This window comes from Salmo salar, chromosome ssa14 (assembly GCF_905237065.1).
Source record: "Salmo salar chromosome ssa14, Ssal_v3.1, whole genome shotgun sequence".
NCBI lineage: Eukaryota > Metazoa > Chordata > Actinopteri > Salmoniformes > Salmonidae > Salmo > Salmo salar.
The window spans coordinates 81,160,965-81,178,347 of record NC_059455.1 but is presented as its reverse complement, the minus strand read 5'-3'; the positions used below and the strand labels follow the sequence as shown (position 1 = coordinate 81,178,347).

The 17,383-nt window shown below is 44.0% G+C and overlaps 1 protein-coding gene across 1 annotated transcript in view; it reads left to right on the top strand.

Moving 5' to 3' along the window:
* Positions 1–3,204: 3,204 nt before the first annotated feature.
* Positions 3,205–17,383, top strand: part of LOC106570401 (focal adhesion kinase 1) — a 206,316-nt gene continuing 192,137 nt past the window's right edge. The window contains exon 1 of the mRNA XM_045694856.1: positions 3,205–3,392. The gene's annotated coding sequence lies outside the window, so the exon portion shown is untranslated. The remainder of the gene's footprint in view (positions 3,393–17,383) is intronic.

The window sequence follows — 17,383 nt, the reverse complement described above, 5'->3', positions numbered from 1 at the left end:
GCATTACCAATTTACCAAACCATTATGGAAGATGGCCTTGGGAGCACCATTGTCCTGACCTGGGTCTCTGTCAGTTTTCTGTAAACCTGTTTTCTGTAAATCATGAGGATTGGATGATTCCCTATGCCAAGGGTTACTCTGTTTGGAAGTTTTCCAAGCTTTTATAACTCACAGTATGTGCGTGTTTTCAACATTGTGTGTGGGTGATTGTGCATGAGGAATAGGAATCTGCCTCTTCATGAGTCCGTACAGAACACTGCTGAGTGAACAACCACTTGCTATCGGCAGAGAGGGATGGATGGATGTATGCACAGTATGTGGCAGTTAAACCGAGAGGGGTCTTTATTATGTGTTTGCCAAATGGATGTACCTCTGCTACCATATCTACTGTATACCAGTATCCGTTCCTTCCATTTGATAGGCAAAATAGTTGGCTACGGTAAATGTCATCTGTACATAGTGGCGAGGAAAAGTATGTGAACCCTTTGGAATTACCTGGATTTCTGCATAGCTTTGTCATGAAATGTAATCTGATCTTCATTTAAGTCACAACAATAGACAGTCTGCTTAAGCTAATAAAACACAAACAATTATACGTTTATGTCTTTATTGAACAGACTGTGTAAACATTCACAGTGCAGGGTGGGAAAAGTATGTGAACCCTTGGATTTCTAACTGGTTGACCCTCCTTTTTGCAGCAAGAACCTCAACCAAACATTTTCTGTAGTTGCGGATCAGACATGCACAACGATCAGGAGACATTTTGGACCATTCCTCTTTCCAAAATGGTATCAGTTCAGCAATATTCTTGGGATGTCTGATGTGAACCGCTCTTTTGAGGTCATGCCACAGCATCTCAATCGGGTTGAGGTCAGGACTCTGACTGGGCCATTCCAGAAGGTGTATTTTCTTCTTGTTAACCATTCTGTTGATTTACTTCTGTGTTTTCGGTCGTTGTCCTGTTGCATCACCCAACTTCTGTTGAGCTTCAAATGGTGGACAGATAGCCTTACATTCTCCTGCAAAATGTCTTGATAAACTTGGGAATTCATTTTTCCGTTGATGATAGCAAGCTGCCCAGGCCCTGAGGCAGCAAAGCAGCCGCAAACCATGATGCTCCCTCCACCATACTTTACAGTGGGGATGAGGTTTTGATGTTGGTGTTCTGTGCCTTTTTTTTCTCCACACATAGTGTTGTGTGTTCCTTCCAAACAACTCAACTTTAGTTTCGTCTGTCCACAGAATATTTTGCCAGTAGCGCTGTGGAACATCCAGAGGCTCTTTTGCGAACCTCAGACGTGCAGCAATGTTTTTTTTGACAGCAATGGCTTCTTCCAGGGTGTCCTCCCATGAACACCATTCTTGTTTAGTGTTTTACGTATCGTAGACTAGTCAGATGTTAGCATGTCCCAGAGATTTATGTAAGTCTTTAGCTGACGTTCTAGGATTCTTCTTAACCTCATTGGGCATTCTGCGCTGTGCTCTTGCAGTCATCTTTGCAGGACAGCCACTCCTAGGGAGAGTAGCAACAGTGCTGAACTTTCTCCATTTATAGACAATTTGTCTTACCGTGGACTGATGAACATCAAGGCTTTTAGAGATACTTTTGTAACCATTTCCTGCTTTATGCAAGTCAACAATTCTTGATCTTAGGTCTTTTGATCTATTTTCTTCAAGGCATGGTTCACATCAGGCAATGCTGCTTGTGAATAGCAAACTCAAATTGTGTGTTTTTTTGGGTTTTTTATAGGTCAGGGCAGCTCTAACCAACATCTCCAATCTCGTCTCAATGATTGTACTCCCGGTTAGCTGACTCCTGACTCCAATTAGCTTTTGGAGAAGTCATTAGCCTAGGGGTTCACATACTTTATCCAACCTACACTGTGAATGTTTAAATGATGTATTCAATATAGACAAGAAAATACAATTTGTGTATTATTAGTTTAAGCACAATGTGTTTGTCTATTGTTGTGACTTAGATAAAGATCAGACCAAATTTTATGACCAATTTATGCATAAATCCAGGTAATTCCAAAGGGTTCACATACTTTTTCTTGCAACTGTAGTTCAGGCCATGGTGGGTACTGTTAGTTGTATTGAATTTCCATTGAGTCTCTCTTTATCAAGAGTCCTCACACTCAGAACTACTGTATCACACACTTACTCATATGGAGTGGGCATTATGTTTCCCTTATATATAGGATGGATACCACAGTAGTACACATCCATCACAACACCCATATAGGACTGTTGATAAGCATTGAATCATTACTGTAATGACAAGATATCAGTCATACACTTACTCTTTGTGGTGGAAATCGAGCAACAACAAAAAACATGGTTGTGATTTCCTCAAAGGAGAAGGAGAGTCCGGTTACCAGTGAACAGGTGTTGCTGGCCTTGCACCCCTCTGATGTGGGGGAAGGGTGATGCAATTTGTAAATCGTGGCCCTTTTTGTTGATACATAAATCAGTCTCCAGGTAACTTGACTCCACTGCATGCAGACAGTGTAAGACCGTATATGTGCCAATGCACACATGTCATCAACTTTACTTTGTCCTCTAATGGTAGGGTTGGAGTGGGGAGATATGTAGGCTAGCTAGGCTACTTTAGGGGTAACCCCTGCTACTAGAAATGAAACATACTTGTGTGTGAACAAATTGTGTGCAGAGAAGTAGGATAACAATAGTGGTCATTCAGTCAAATACACACACACACAACCACATAAATTACATAAATAGAAACAAAATAAAACTGACCTTTGAACATGAAAATGAAAGATCTATTAAAATATATGCAATAACAGCTATGTTCAAAATGATACAGTAGCCTATAACATACAGAACTGCATAAAATGATTATTACATTAGTAGCTCACAGATAATTTGCAACATTGTCAACAGCAGCAAAAAACATACACTTCGACTTCTGGGGCAGCCTTAAGTTTTAGAACGTTACATTGTGGCCTTTGATGTCAAGTAATACAGTAATTGCTGGGGCATCGCAAAATGAATCACCATGACTTGAAATATTTCAAGTAGAATACTGTTTTAAAGTAACACTCAAGGTGTGGCGGCATGAATGTTTGGTGAGTGTGTGGCACTGCCTGCTACAGTTTTTCTAACGCCTGCCTGCTTCACAATTTTCCTGTGAGGGGTGTAGTTGCTTCAACTGTAGACCGGTTGTTCCTGCGTGTCAGCCATATTGGAATGCTCGGCTCAGGATGGGGAATATACAGAACTAAACGAGCCTGGAGTGGTGGGCAGAGAAAGGAGAGCTCACGAACGGCGAAGCAACTTCAGTTTTTAACGGATTTAAAACGCATATAAACGAGGAATTAAACCAGTAAACTAAAGTGAATTGATCCGACACGCGAATTGGAAAGGACAAAGTGAGTACAGTCATGTTTATTATATTATATATTTATGTAAAATTGAGGCGGCTTGCAGTTGAAGCCTGTGTGTGCTGGAGGATTTGCTGTGCCGACACATTGACGTTTTCTTCACATAAAATTATAAATAATTTTCCATATCAGTTAATATTCTGTTGAAGATGGCTATTTGGCTAATGTAATGCTCAATCATTGGTGTTGTCGCTCAATTGATACTTCATCGGTATAATGTGCCACACGTAACAGTAACGTTAACCAATTCAAGCTAAATCTTCAGGAAAGTAACGTTACTGTACATTTAATAGTTAACAATGACTCGAGAATCTCCAGAAATTGTTCTATATTACATTTCTTTCCACAATATGATCATAAAGTCTTAGAGCATATTCTATTCAATTATTGTTTCGTTTGTGTAGTCTACCTAGACTACCTTTCTGAGAGATGTATGAGGTAACTATAGGTAGCCTAGCCTATGGGTGTTTCCTGAAGATTTGTGATTCGCCTACGGCTCCCATTATATTTGAATATTGCCGTGGAATTCTTGTTACTGTTTACAACTGTAAGCTTCGTGTAGCCCGAGGCCCTTTAAATTACAGTGCAGTGAAGGCCTGTATTTTTAGGAGCAGTGAGTGACTCCTGAGTGTAAACCACCAGGCATATATTGTCCTTGTTAGGCTACTTTTAGTTTATTTAGTCGAAATCCAGGAGACTCGTGAATGTGATAGGATAGTCTGACGTTCATGTTATAAATTATGAAATAAGTCTATATATCACATACTCACTCTCTCTCTCTCTCTCTCTCTCTCTCTCTCTCTCTCTCTCTCTCTCACACTCTCTCTCACACTCTCTCACTATCTCTCACTCACACACACAAAAAGGTGAAATCGGTTTTTGATATGCCATATGACCTTGGTCTGTCATAATATTGTGTTCATGTTGACTATCCCAATGTTTTTCAGGGATGTTCCAAACATCTACTTGTCTGCATGAGACTCACAATAAACCTCTGTAAAGAGTGAAGGGTGGGACAGTATTGCACTCAGGGCCTGTAATCAAGTGTCTCAGAGTAGGAGTGCTGATCTAGGATCAGGTTAACCTTTTCCATAATAGTCTGAATTATTATGATTTAAAAGGCCATACTGATCCTAGATCAAAACTCCTACTCTGAGACACTTGACAAATACAGGACCAGATCCCCCACTTATGAAAGTACACTTTCAGAGCCAGGAGAGCAGATGTGTAGACAGATACAGACTTCATGATGACACAAACAAACACTTGTACAGTTTGTAATCTAATGGGCTGGCAGTAATAAGGGGGATGAAAGGAAACATACAGACTTTGATTTGACTCATTCATTGCTTGATGAATTCATTGCAAGACTCCCAGGGGCCACTCGGTGGGTGTCTGTGAGTACGTGCGTGGATGCATGCTTGTGTCTGTCTGTGTGCGCGTGCACATGCAAATATGACATTGTCCACTGAGTAGGCCTAGGCCTAACCATGCTCATCATACCCACCTCAGGCAAGTTGGGATCCCACACGGACATAGGCTATATTCCACATCCTCCTCCTTATTCTGCCTACTGTTGTTTTAGCTGCAGAGGAAGAGGAGCTGTGTCTGAAGCAGCAGCTGTGACAGGAAGGACAAATTAACAATGTTCTCCAGTTGTGCTGCTGCATTCTGCTTTAGATTGGCCTTCCAGGATGCAGCCTAGCCTGGCTGCCTCAGACACACTGTCCCTCAGGATTCTGGGGGGGAAACGCCTTTTTCCCCTCTACACAGCAGCAGCAGTTTCATATTGTATGTTTGTGAGAGAGATTGAGAAGAGAGAGGATTTGCTGTGCTGTGATGCAGCTGTGACTATTATGTGAATTGTTGTGTTGCATTTTGACCTGATGAGATGCAGTGGTAAATAACATGTTTCACAAACACAGGTTTTAGAGTAGGTCTGTTCTGCTGCTGGCATTTATAATGGACACGTTGGAGTTCCAGCCTCAGATCCCTAACCATAATTACAAAACAAAGATGGAGTGTCTTTGTGTGTGTGTCCATTTTGAACACTTTGTTGTTTCATTATTCTCTCCATTTCTTTGGACGGAGGCGTAAATAACAGATTAACATCAAGTTTATTGCTTCCACTCGGTCCGCAGCATGGTTTCACAGCCAGCATCATGTTGCAGTTCACTCCAAGTTTAATTGACTACAGTTTCCCTCTGATCATAGCTTGTGTTGTATGTTTCATAGATGTGTTCATTTATAACTCTTTGAACTCTCTCTGTGAGAATGGATGAGTTGATTGAAAACAGTTGTTGTTTTCAGTCTGTATGTAAATGCCTGCGTGTGATCGTCCTCTATTATAACTATATTATAAACTATATTATATATTAAGCAATAAGGCCTTAGGGGGTGTGGTATATGGCCAATATACCACGGCTAAGGGCTTTTCTTAGGCACGACCAACATAATTAGAGCAGTAAAAAGAAATGTTTTGTCATACCCGTGGTAAATGGTCTGATATACCATGACTGTCAGCCAATCAGCATTCTTGGCTCGAACCACCCAGTTTATAATACACTGCTGAAAAAAATAAAGGGAACACTTAAACAACACAATGTAACTCCAAGTCAATCACACTTCTGTGAAATCAAACTGTCCACTTAGGAAGCAACACTGATTGACAATAAATTTCGCATGCTGTTGTGCAAATGGAATAGACAACAGGTGGAAATTATAGGCAATTAGCAAGACACCCCTAATAAAGGAGTGGTTCTGCAGGTGGTGACCACAGACCACTTCTCAGTTCCTATGCTTCCTGGCTGATGTTTTGGTCACTTTTGAATGCTGGCGGTGATTTCACTCTAGCGGTAGCATGAGACGGAGTCTACAACCCACACAAGAGGCTCAGATAGTGCAGCTCATCCAGGATGGCACATCAATGCGAGCTGTGGCAAGAAGGTTTGCTGTGTCTGTCAGCGTAGTGTCCAGAGCATGGAGGCGCTACCAGGAGACAGGCCAGTACATCAGGACACGTGGAGGAGGCCGTAGGAGGGCAACAACCCAGCAGCAGGACCGCTACCTCCGACTTTGTGCAAGGAGGAGCACTGCCAGAGCCCTGCAAAATGACCTCCAGCAGGCCACAAATGTGCATGTGTCTGCTCAAACGGTCAGAAACAGACTCCATGAGGGTGGTATGAGGGCCCGACGTCCACAGGTGGGGGTTGTGCTTACAGCCCAACACTGTGCAGGACGTTTGGCATTTGCCAGAGAACACCAAGATTGGCAAATTCGCCACTGGCGCCCTGTGCTCTTCACAGATGAAAGCCGGTTCACACTGAGCACATGTGACAGACGTGACAGAGTCTGGAGACGCCGTGGAGAACGTTCTGCTGCCTGCAACATCCTCCAGCATGACCGGTTTGGCGGGGGGTCAGTCATGGTGTGGGGTGGCATTTCTTTGGGGGGCTGCACAGCCCTCCATGTGCTCGCCAGAGGTAGCCTGACTGCCATTAGGTACCGAGATGAGATCCTCAGACCCCTTGTGAGACCATGTGCTGGTGCGGTTGGCCCTGGGTTCCTCCTAATGCAAGACAATGCTAGACTTCATGTGGCTGGAGTGTGTCAGCAGTTCCTGCAAGAGGAAGGCATTGATGCTATGGACTGGCCCGCCCGTTCCCCAGACCTGAATCCAATTGAGCACATCTGGGACATCATGTCTCGCTCCATCCACCAACGCCACGTTGCACCAGACTGTCCAGGAGTTGGCGGATGCTTTAGTCCAGGTCTGGGAGGAGATCCCTCAGGAGACCATCCACCACCTCATCAGGAGCATGCCCAGGCGTTGTAGGGAGATCATACAGGCACGTGGAGGCCACACACACTACTGAGCCTCATTTTGACTTGTTTTAAGGACATTACATCAAAGTTGGATCAGCCTGTAGTGTGGTTTTCCACTTTAATTTTGAGTGTGACTCCAAATCCAGACCTCCATGGGTTGATAAATTGGATTTCCATTGATTATTTTTGTGTGATTTTGTTGTCAGCACATTCAACTATGTAAAGAAAAAAGTATTAAATAAGATTATTTCATTCATTCAGATCTAGGATGTGTTATTTTAGTGTTCCCTTTATTTTTTAGAGCAGTGTATATTATAAAGTGTACTGTGATAGCCTTAGCAGCATAATCTTAAATGAATAGTGCGGAGGATGCTGGCTACTGATTACTGTATTGGCTGACTGACCTGTCAATTGAAGTCAATGACTACGTGAGGCTGCTAGAAAGCCTTTATTCTCTTCCTCTATTAAGTCTCAATTAGGAAAATTGTGTTGTCTTACACTGTGGAAAACCCCCCACAAAAACAACCATATATTATGAAAAAAAACAGTGTGGATATCCTGAGGTATTATCGAATTCAATAAAAGTTTATTGGTCACGTACACAGATTTGCAGGTGCAGCGAAGTGCTATTGTTTGTAGCTCTAACAGTGCAGTAATACCTACCAATTAAAACAATACACACAAAATTCAGAAATATCAGAACGAGCGATGTCAGAGACTGGAATATAAATATACACTACATGACCAAAAGTATGTGGACACCTGCTCGTCAAAATCATGGGCATAAATATGGAGTTGGTCCCCCCTTTAACGGCTATAACAGCCTTTACTCTTCTGTGAAGGCATTCCACGATGTTGCAACATTGCTGTGGGGACTTGCTTCCATTCAGCCACAAGAGCATTAGTGAGGTCGGGCACTGATGTTGGGCGATTAGGCTTGGCTCGCAGTCAGCGTTCCAATTCATCCCAAAGGTGTCCAATGGGGTTGAGGTCAGGGCTCTGTGCATGCCAGTCCAGTTCTTCCACACCGATCTCGACAAACAATTTCTGTATGGACCTCGCTTTGTGCACGGGGGCATTGTCATGCTGAAACAGGAAAGAGCCTTCCCCAAACTGTTGCCATAAAGTCCGAAGCACAGAATCGTCTAGAATTTCATTGTATGCAGTAGCGTTAAGATTTCCCTTCACTGGAAGGGGTCTGGCTCGAACCATGAAAAACAGCCCCAGACCATTATTCCTCCTCCACCAAACTTTACAGTTGCACTATGCATTGGGCAGGTAGCATTCTCCTGGCATCCTCCAAACCCAGATTCGTCCAGATGGTGAAGCGTGATTCATCTCTCCAGAGAACGCGTTTCCACTGCTCTAAAGTCCAATGGCAGCAAACGCTTGTTATTGCGTATTGTGATCTTAGGCTTGTGTGTGGCTGCTCGGCCATGGAAACCCATTTCATGAAGCCCCCGCTGAACAGTTATTGTGCTGACAGTGCTTCCAGAGGCAGTTTGGAACTCCGTAGTGAGTGTTGCAACCGAGGACAGACGATTTTTACGGGTTATGCGCTTCAGCACTTGGCGGTCTCATTCTGTGAGCTTGTGTGACCTACTACTTCGCTGCTGAGCTGGTGTTGCTCCTAGATGTTTCACTTCAGAATAACAGCACTTTGACCGGGACAGCTCTAATAGGGCAGAAATTTTACATTTTACAAAATTTTACAATTTTACAAACTGACTTGTTGGAAAGGTGGCATCCTATGACGGTGCCACGTTGAAAGTCAGCAATGCCATTCTAGCAATGCCATTCTAGGTCTTCAGCAATGCCATTCTACTACCAGTGTTTGTCTATGGAGATTGCATGGCTGTGTGCTCTATTTTTATACACCTGTCAGCAATGGTTGTGGCTGAAATAGCCAAGTCCACTCATTTGAAGGCGTACTTTTGTTTATACAGTGTCTTCAGAAAGAATTTATACCCCTCAACTTATTCCACATTTTGTGTTATAGCCTGAATTCAAAATCTATTGAATAAATACATATTCTCACCCATCTACACACAATACCCCATAATTACAAAGTGAAAACATGTTTTTCTAAAATATTGCAAATATATTGAAATTTAAATATAGAAATATATAATTTACATAAGTATTCACAACTCTGAGTCAATACATGATAATATCACCTTTGGCAGTGATTACAGCTGTGAGTCTTTCTTTGTAAGTCTCTAAGAGCTTTGCACACCTGGATTGTTCAATATTTGCACATTATCTTTTTAAATGTAACCTTTATTTAACCAGGCAAGTCAGTTACGAACAAATTCTTATTTACAATGACGGTCTACACCGGCCAAACCCGGACGACGCTGGGCCAATTGTGTGCCGCCCTATGGGACTCCCAATCACAGCCGGTTGTGATACAGCCTGAATTCGAACCAGGGGGTCTGTAGTGACACCTCTAGCACTGAGATGTAGTGCCTTAGACCACTGCCCCACTCAGGAGCCCATTATTCTTTTTAAAATTCTTCAAGCTCTGTCAAGTTTATAGTTGATCATTACAAGACAGCCATTTTCAAGTCTTGCCATAGATTTTCAAGTAGATTTAAGTCAACTTTGCCACTCAGGAACATTCACTCTGTTCTTTGTAAGCAACTCCAGTGTAGATTTGGCCTTGCGTTTTAGGTTATTGTCCTGCTGAAAGGTGAATTAGTCTCCCAGTGTCTGTTGGAAAACAGATTAAACCAGGTTTTTCTCAAGGATTTTGCCTGTGCTTTTTATATCCTCAATAACTTCCCTGTCCTTAATTATAAGCACACCCATAACATAATGCAGCTCTCACTATGCTTGAAAATATAGAGAGTGGTACTCAGTAATGTGTTGTATTTGATTTGTCCCGAACATAACACTTTGTATTAAGGACAAAAAGTTAATTGCTTTGCCAATTATTTTTGCAATATTACTGTAGTGCCTTGATGCAAACAGGATGCATGTTTTGTAATATTTTTATTCTGTACAGGCTTCCTTTTTACCGTGTCATTTAGATTAGTATTGTGGAGTAACTATAATATTGTTGATCCATCCTCAGTTTTCTCCTATCAAAGCAATTCAACTCTGTAACTGTTTTAAAGTCACCATTGGCGTCATTGTGAAATCCCTGAGCGGTTTCCTTCCTCTCCGGCAACTGAGTTAGGAAGGACGCCTGTATCTTTGTAGTGACTGGGTGTATTGATACACCATCCAAAGTGTCATTAATAACTGAACCATGCTCAAAGAGATATTCAGTGTCTACTTTTTTTACATTTTTACCCATCTACCAATAGGTGCCCTTCAATGCGAGGCATTTGAAAATCTCCTTGGTCTTTGTGGTTGAATCCTTGTTTGAAATTCACTGCTCGACTGAGGGACCTTAGATAATTATATGTGTGTTGTACAGAGATGAGGTAGTTGTTTAAAAATCACGGTAAGCACTTATTGCAACTTACAATATGACTTGATAAGCAAATGTGCACTCCTGACCTTATTTAGGCATGCCATAATAAAGGGGTTGAATACTTCAATATTTCAGCTTTTCATTTTTAATTAATGTGTAAAAAAACAACAAAAAACCATTAGGAACACCTGCTCTTTCCATGACATAGACTGACCAGGTGAATCCAGGTGAAAGCTACGATCCCTTATTGATGTCACTTGTTAAATCCACTTCAATCAGTGTAGATGAAGGGGAGGTGACAGGTTAAATAATGATTTTTAAGCCTTGAGACAATTGAGACATGGATTGTGTATGTGTGCCATTCTGAGGGTGAATGAGTAAGACAAACTTTGAATGGGCTATGGTAGAAGGTGCCAGGTGCACCGGTATGAGTGGTTGAAGAACTGAGTTTTTCATGCTCAACAGTTTCCCGTGTGTATTAAGAATGGCCCACCATCCAAAGGACATCCAGCCAACTTGACACAACTGTGGGAAGCATTGGAGTCAACCAAGCATTGGAGTCAACAACACACACACACACACACACACACACACACACACACACACACACACACACACACACTGAGTTCACAAAACATTAGGAAAACCATCCTAATATTGAGTTACACCCCCTTTTCCCTCAGAACAACCTCAATTATGATGTGTATATGATGTGTATGGACAGTATATTATATGTAACTGAGTGGGTGGATGAATCAGTTGAACACACCTGACCAGACAGTGGCGTACTGTTACATGTATTAAAAGCTCTGAATGGTCAAGTGGCCGTATAGCATTTACTGCGATGCAGACTTCAGGGCTTTCATACTTCTTGCGCTTAGTCAAGCACAGCAGAGCTATTGTGAAGGAAGTTGTCAAGGAAGTGACTGTGTTTATACAGGACGTACCACCCCCACCTACCATCAACCAATTATGTCAATGCGGAGCTATGCAGAGCCCTCCGCGTTGTTACACAATTTCAGAGGCGCACGGCGATGTGGTACGGAGGTCAATACTGCCTCCACAAGCCTCCAGAGGCTCAGCAATTGCGTCACACCCTCCATTCGGAGCCTCCGACCACATTTTTGGATCAACCATAAATTGGATTTTAGACATTCAGACCTGGCCTGTGTCCTAAATGGCACCCATAGGCATCCTATAGGGCTCTGGTCAAAAGTATGGCACTTTGTAGGGAATATGGTGCCATTGTAGCCCTGGCCTTCTGCAGTGTCTGGAAGATGAGGTGTTTTTGACCTTTAGTTTGAATCCATTCATAATGCATTTAACATACAGTGATGCTACTAATATTATACGGCTGTAAGTCAAAGCATCACCTTTCACTGGTGGCGAGGACAACGTTACAGTGGTTTGACATTTTTGATTTATGTTTGTAGTCCTGTGGTGTGCTTTGAGCATTATGGGAAGTTGCTACGCCTCTTTCCATTCAAATCATTCTCTTAATGTTTCTGAAAGAAAAATGGTTCCACATGTCCATGGTCTGAATGCCCATGGGCATAGTGTTGTGCTTATTGGTTTAGACTAATACAGTACAGTTAATCCTGGTACACATTTAATCAACCTCAATGAACATAAACAAAGCTAACAACTTCCAGGTCTTTTTCCATGAGTGGTTTCTTTGTAAAGGGGCTAAAATGGCAGAGGAAGGAGATGGGGGAGCTAAAGTGAAACCAAACTACTACCCTCCACTAGCCTCCACTAGCCTCCACTAGCCTCCACTAGCCTCCACTAACCTCCACTAGCCTCCACTAGCCTCCACTAACCTACACTACCCTCCACTACCCTCCACTAGCCTCCACTAACCTCCACTAGCCTCCACTAGCCTCCACTAGCCTCCACTAACCTCCACTAACCTCCCCTAACCTCCACTAACCTCCACTAACCTCCCCTAACCTCCCCTAACCTCCACTAACCTCCACTAGCCTCCACTAGCCTCCACTACCCTCCACTAACCTCCACTAGTCTCCACTAGCCTTCACTACCCTCCACTAGCCTCCACTAACCTCCCCTAACCTCCACTAGCCTCCACTAATCTCCACTAATCTCCACTAGCCTCCACTAGCCTCCACTAACCTCCACTAGCCTCCACTACCCTCCACTACCCTCCGCTAGCCTCCGCTAACCTCCACTAGCCTCCACTAACCTCCACTAGTCTCCACTAGCCTCCACTAACCTCCGCTAACCTCCACTAGCCTCCACTAGCCTTCACTACCCTGACTATGTTTCGCCTCAAGCTAAAGGTCCCAGTGTTCTTTCTGTCTGCGTCCCAAATGGAACCCTATTCCCTACATAGCGCACTACTTTTAACACTATATATGTTCGTTTCCCATTGCAAATCATTTAGCTACGGTGTGTCCTGGCCTAGTGAACCCTCCCCCGGCCCGGCCTGCTGTGGCCTTAGCAGGCAGGATCAAGGACAGGAAGAGGAAAACAAACAAAGCCAGGTCTGTCTGCCAGCCATTCTCTTCCATCCGGGAGATGAAGATCTATGCAGAGCATGTCAGGGACCACAGTGTAGCCTGGGTAACTGGTGAGAGATATACGCACTACCCCCACTACCATTTCTCTTTGCATGTTTAGCCGTCACATATGCAGCACATACCCTGTATGTCAACTCCCTCTAAAGGTAAATAGAAGACAATATACAGTAGGCAGTCACATATGTTTTCTTACATAGAAGAGGGCAGGTTACAGTAGGCACAATGAAGGAAAGCTTCTATAGTGTGTAGGCACATCTGTTTTTTACATGGAAGACCATTGCCAAGTGACTTCCGGCTGTAATGGAAAGACAATAGCCATTGCTTAGCCTAGATCTGGACGGGGTCGTGTACTGTCTCACCTGCAGTCAGGATATAGGCTATTTAGGACAGAGAGGCCATAGAGGAAGGCTCAGGTGGTCAGTCAGACACTTGAGACCTGTACTGAATGTGTCTAGACTATCTTTAGCGAGCTGCCTGGCTTCTCAGAACTTTTCACACCGTGCGTTCTACTGGAAGGTAAGGACTACCCAGCCTCACTGTCATGCTGTCTGTCTCGATCAGGGGTGAGTCTCACTGTCATGCTGTCTGTCTGGATCAGGGGTGAGTCTCACTGTCGTGCTGTCTGTCTGGATCAGGAGTGAGTCTCACTGTCGTGCTGTCTGTCTGGATCAGGGGTGAGTCTCACTGTCATGCTGTCTGTCTGGATCAGGGGTGAGTCTCACTGTCATGCTGTCTGTCTGGATCAGGGGTGAGTCTCACTGTCATGCTGTCTGTCTGGATCAGGGGTGAGTCTCACTGTCATGCTGTCTGTCTGGATCAGGGGTGAGTCTCACTGTCATGCTGTCTGTCTGGATCAGGGTTGAGTCTCACTGTCATGCTGTCTGTCTGGATCAGGGTTGAGTCTCACTGTCATGCTGTCTGTCTGGATCAGGGGTGAGTCTCACTGTCATGCTGTCTGTCTGGATCAGGAGTGAGTCTCACTGTCGTGCTGTCTGTCTGGATCAGGGGTGAGTCTCACTGTCATGCTGTCTGTCTGGATCAGGAGTGAGTCTCACTGTCATGCTGTCTGTCTGGATCAGGGGTGAGTCTCACTGTCATGCTGTCTGTCTGGATCAGGGGTGAGTCTCACTGTCATGCTGTCTGTCTGGATCAGGGGTGAGTCTCACTGTCATGCTGTCTGTCTGGATCAGGGGTGAGTCTCACTGTCATGCTGTCTGTCTGGATCAGGGGTGAGTCTCACTGTCATGCTGTCTGTCTGGATCAGGGTTGAGTCTCACTGTCATGCTGTCTGTCTGGATCAGGGGTGAGTCTCACTGTCATGCTGTCTGTCTGGATCAGGGGTGAGTCTCACTGTCATGCTGTCTGTCTGGATCAGGGTTGAGTCTCACTGTCATGCTGTCTGTCTGGATCAGGGTTGAGTCTCACTGTCATGCTGTCTGTCTGGATCAGGGTTGAGTCTCACTGTCATGCTGTCTGTCTGGATCAGGGGTGAGTCTCACTGTCATGCTGTCTGTCTGGATCAGGGTTGAGTCTCACTGTCATGCTGTCTGTCTGGATCAGTTTGAGTGTATCCCTGGGCCTCTAGATTTAGATACCTTGACCAGGAAGTTTTGAACAGCAATACAAGATGGGATAAACACACTGACTCTCTCAGCCCAACTATTCCTCACTGACATTTATCCAGGCTGGTTGGAGAATTATGAGCAGAATGTTGTGGTCGGCGAACACTGGAATGCGTTACATCTTCATCTATTGGCAGTGGCAAGGCATTCTACACAAGCATTCTTGTTTTTTGAATTTGAATTCTAATAGTTTTCATACAGTTGTACTGTAGTACAGTGCATTCGCAAAGTATTCAGAGCCCTTGACCACATTTTGTTACATTACAGCCTTATTCTAAAATGGATTAAAAACATTTTTTATCTCATCAATACAATACACCATAATGACAAAGCGAAAACAGGTTTTTCAATTTTTTTGCAAATGTATAAAATATAAAACAGAAATAAGTATTCAGACCCTTTGCTATGAGACTCAAATGAGCTCAGGTGCATCCTGTTTCCATTGGTCATCCTTAAGATATTTCTACAACTAGATTGGAGTCCACCTGGGGTAAATTCAATTGATTGGACAAGATGTGGAAAGGCACACACCTGTCTATATAAGGTCCCACAGTTGACAGTGCATGTCAGAGCAAAAACCAAGCCATGGGGTCGACGGAATTGTCCGTAGAGCTCAGACAGGATTGAGTTGAGGCACAGATCTGGGGAAGGTTACCAAAAGATTTCTGCAGCATTGAAGGTCCCCAAGAACACAGGGGCCTCCATTACTCTTAAAATGGAAGAAGTTTGAAACCACCAAGACTCTTCCTAGATCTGGCCGCCTGGTCCAAATTGAGCAATCGGGGGAGAAGGGCCTTGGTCAGGGAGGTGACCAAGAACCCGATGGTCACTCTGACAGAGCACCAGAGTTCCTCTATGGAGATGAGAGAACCTTTCATAAGGACAACCATCTCTGCAGCACTACACCAATCAGGCCTTTATGGTAGAGTGGCCAGACAGAAGCCACTCCTCAATAAAAGGTGCATGACAGCCCGCCTGGAGTTTGCCAAAAGGCACCTAAATGACTCTGACCAGGAGAAACAAGATTCTCTGGTCTGATGAAACCAAGATTAAACTATTTGGCCTGAATGCCAAGTGTCATGTCTGTTCGGGGAGTGTGATAACTTATCCCTCTCGCTCTACAGTGATGTGGAATGTGTACGGGGACTGTGATAACTTATCCCCCTCTCTCTCTACAGTGATGTGGAATGTGTACGGGGACTGTGATAACTTATCCCCCTCTCTCTACAGTGATGTGGAATGTGTACGGGGACTGTGATAACTTATCCCCCTCTCTCTACAGTGATGTGGAATGTGTACGGGGACTGTGATAACTTATCCCCCTCTCTCTACAGTGATGTGGAATGTGTACGGGGACTGTGATAACTTATCCCCCTCTCTCTACAGTGATGTGGAATGTGTACGGGGACTGTGATAACTTATCCCCCTCTCTCTCTACAGTGATGTGGAATGTGTACGGGGACTGTGATAACTTATCCCCCTCTCTCTACAGTGATGTGGAATGTGTTTGGGGACTGTGATAACTTATCCCCCTCTCTCTAAGGTGATGTGGAATGTTTGTCCCCGTACACATTCCACATCACTGTAGAGAGAGGGGGGGATAAGTTATCACAGTCCCCATTTCAACATGACAATGACCCTAAGCACACAGCCAAGACAACACAGGAGTGGCTTCAGGACAAGTCTCTGAATGTCCTTGAGTGGCCCAGCCAGAGCCCGGACTTGAACCCGATCGAACGTCTCTGGAGAGACCTGAAAAAAGCTGTGCAGCAACACTCCCCATCCAACCTGACAGAGCTTGAGAGGATCTGCAGAGAAGAATGGGAGAAACTCCCCAAATACAGGTGTGCCAAGCTTGTAGCGTCATACCCAATAAGACTCAGGGCTGTAATCACTGTCAAAGGCGCTTCAACAAAGTACTGAGTAAAGGGTCTGAAAACTTATATAAATGTCATATTTCAGTTTTTTGGGTTCATTATGTGGTATTGTGTGAAGATTATTGAGGGGGAAAAAACAATGACATCCTTTTTAGAATAAGGCTGAAATGTAACAAAATGTGGAAAAATCAAGGGGTCTGAATACTTTCTGAAGGCATTGTAAGTATGTTTCTCTTTTGACCAGTAGTAAACATAGTCACTCTCTCTCCATCTCTCCCTTTCCATCTCTCTCCCTTTCAGTCTCTCTCCCTGTCCATCTCTCTCCCTTTCAGTCTCTCTCCCTTTCAGTCCCTCTCCTTTTCCATCTCTCTCCCTTTCCATATCTCTCCCTTTCCATCTCTCTCCCTTTCCATCTCTCTCCCTTTCCATCTCTCTCCCTTTCAGTCCCTCTCCTTTTCCATCTCTCTCCCTTTCCATCTCTCTCCCTTTCCATCTCTCTCCCTTTCAGTCTCTCTCCCTTTCAGTCCCTCTCCTTTTCCATCTCTCTCCCTTTCCATCTCTCTCCCTTTCCATATCTCTCCCTTTGTCTCTCTCCCTTTCCATATCTCTCCCTTTCCATATCTCTCCCTTTGTCTCTCTCCCTTTCCATATCTCTCCCTTTCCATCTCTCTCCCTTTGTCTCTCTCCCTTTCCATAT